Raw genomic sequence first — 2,953 nt, 5'->3', positions numbered from 1 at the left:
TTCCCAGATGGGGCTGCAAGTTGGCATTTTTGAAAAGTTCCCAGGTGTTACAGCTGCTGCTGATCCATAGACCACACTTTGAATGGCAAGGTCTTACCGAAATCAGTAGTTAGCCAAAGTGAAAGTGAAGTCGCTCAGTCGTGTCCGACTCTTTGCGACCTCGTGGACTGTAGCCCACCAGGCTCCTCTGTCCATGGGATTCTCCAGGCAAGAATCCTGGAGTGGGTTGCCATTTCTTTCTCCAGGGGATCTTCCCAACCCAGGGATCGAACCCGGGTCTCCTGCATTGGAGGCAGACGCTTTACCCTCTGAGCCACCAGGGAAACCAAGGTTACATATTTAATATGGGATAGAAACAGTGTCAGACCCCAAATCTACCTGAGCTCCATGGGGTTGTGATTATCCATTATTCTGTGCTAATCCTACCTAAGGAAAATTGAAATTCATTCACATAGATAAAACATGAAGGTGGGAGTGGGGCTTTGAACAGAATGTCATGAATGACTGGCTGTGCTTTGAGTTGAAACCTGTCAAAACAATGTGGAGTTTAAGCACCTGGAGCAAACTGGCACTTAAACTCTCTAGTTCCTTTACTTTTACAAAGGAAGAGTCAGTCAAGGCAATTTCTAAATAAGAAACATTTGACCTTTTTTAGGGGTCACCACAGTGTGATGAATGCTTTGCGGAATACTATGGGATGATAATAAATCAAAGAATGATCTCATCAGACTTCTTTCCTGCTTAACCTCTCATTTGTGTTGGTCTGAATCTTGGAAGAGAATTACAAAATAATTTCTAATTTCATGTTTGGTTTCTATTTCAGTGGCCCTCATTCTTACACTTAAGCTACTGCCTTAAAATAATCATTGTTTACTCAAACTCCAGTAACAGTTATGTGATAAGATTAAATCCACTGCTTCTGGAAAAATATATCACGATGTTATGATGAATGCTTAGGAAGTCAAAACCGTAAGTGTTCTCGGAAAGCCGATATTTCAGAACTGCAAAAGAGGATTAGAGTGAGAAGTATTTTTTCATTCAATACATGTTACATTTAAAATATTTGTGTCTCTGAGTTTTTAAAGTACCCATAAATTTTGAGAATTTAGCTTAATTCTTTGCATGTAAGAGTAGATTTATGTTGTCAATTTAGAACAAAAAATGCTCTAATCATCTAAAATGAATTAATCTATTTATCAGCCTTCTGCAAGAAGGCAAGGTTTTCTTTAGGGTAATGGCCAAAACAGGACTTCCTAGGTGGATCAGTGGTAAAGAATGTGACTGCCAGTGCAGGAGATGGAAGAGATGAGGGTTCAATCCCTGGGTTGGGAAGATCCCTTGGAGAAGGAAATGGCAACCCACTCTAGTGCTCTTGCCTAGAGAATCCCATCGACAGAGGAGCCTGGCAGGCTACAGTCCATGTAGTTGCAGAGTTGGACATGACTTAGCAACTACACAACAACAAACTAAGCAATTCCTTTGACAAATTTCCTGAAGTAGAAACCTGTATAAATAGGGAAGTGGAAAAAATCGTGTAATTCATGGTTCTCTCAGTTATCAATATGTAGCTATTTGTATGTATTTGATTTGATTGCAGTTGATTTGAGATAATTTCTTATAGTGCTAAAATGAGTAGGAAGAAAATAACCTCTATAAAAGAATCATATCTTCAATAGCTTCTTAATTACTCCTGGCATCTCTATGATGTATAGTATGCATGGGGCTATTATTTGAGATGATCTGTGTCAGCTTTCCTCCCATGGTTTGAGGACTAGGGCTGGGTACCTGGGGTAGAGGATAGGCTAATTGGGGATTAATGGGCCCCTATGGTCTAAACCAACTGAGGAGAAGGAGCTTTGCCTAAACTAGTGTACAAAGTGAGAGCCAAGTTGAGAGTAGGCAGTAAGCAGGACCAATTATATGGGGAAGAGTGCAGGCAAGAAATTTTCTGTAGTCTTGGTGAGAGAACTGTGTTAAAGAAAAGGCAGAAAAACTAGAAAAGAAGGGATGGGATAGAATACTGACATAGGTACATGCTGCAGGAATTGGCCACTGAGGCCAAGGTGGCAACTGAGACTGTACTAGTTTTAGAATTTCCATGGTTAGAGGTTGCTAATATTGGCTTCCCCAGAGGCTCAGATGGTAAAGAATCTGCCTGTAATGAGGGAGACCTGGGTTTGATCCCTGGATTGGGAAGATCCCCTGGAGAAGGGAATGGCAACCCACTCCAGTATTCTTGCCTGGAGAATTCCATGGTCAGAGAAGCCTGGCAGGCTACAGTCTATGGGATCGCAAAGAGTTGGACACAATTGAGTGACTCTCTCTCACACACACACACATATATACAGGATGCTAACACCATTAGTGTAAAACAACGAAGTCTAAGACAGATATGCACCCTGGAGAAAATACTGACTCAGTTTTAGACGCATTGAATTTCAAGTGATTTCAGAAGAGCCAGAGGGTGATACCAAGTAAGCAGCTGAAATATGGAACTCTAGGGTGCCAGAGAGATTACATTTCCAATTTAGATTTGGAGAGTCATCCACATACAAGTGATAGTTGGAGCTGTAGGTGTGAGTTGACTCAGCAAGTGAAAAACTGGAAAGCGAAGAAACTCGTGTAAAGAGCTTTAAGAGATGCCTAAAAGGTAGAGAAAGGAAGAGAGGCCTAAAAAATAAATGAGGAGAAATTAGGGAGGTATGAAAAGAATGTAAAGTGTTTCGTGACGATCGAAGCAGGAGTGGTTTCCAAAAGGAGGTACTACAAGCGCCAGTGTCTGGAGAAGTCAACAGTCACTATTGGACGTAGGTGACAAGGGATAGGGGTAGAGGGACGGAGTTGTGGGTCAGAGCTGGATGAAATGAGGCAAACGTAGGCTGTGAGGATCATAGACTTTTTCTTGTAGGTGAGAGGAGTAAGAAAGAAAGACTTTGTGTTTTACTATCAATAT

At 41.5% G+C, this 2,953-nt stretch overlaps 1 non-coding gene across 1 annotated transcript; it reads right to left on the bottom strand.

Moving 5' to 3' along the window:
• Positions 1-251: 251 nt before the first annotated feature.
• Positions 252-323, bottom strand: TRNAW-CCA. Its single transcript has one exon. It is a non-coding gene; the product is annotated as a tRNA-Trp (tRNA).
• Positions 324-2,953: the final 2,630 nt, after the last annotated feature.

This window comes from Oryx dammah, unplaced genomic scaffold (assembly GCF_014754425.2).
Source record: "Oryx dammah isolate SB20612 unplaced genomic scaffold, SCBI_Odam_1.1 HiC_scaffold_3, whole genome shotgun sequence".
Classification (NCBI taxonomy): Eukaryota; Metazoa; Chordata; class Mammalia; order Artiodactyla; family Bovidae; genus Oryx; species Oryx dammah.
This window is presented reverse-complemented; position numbering and strand designations above follow the sequence as displayed.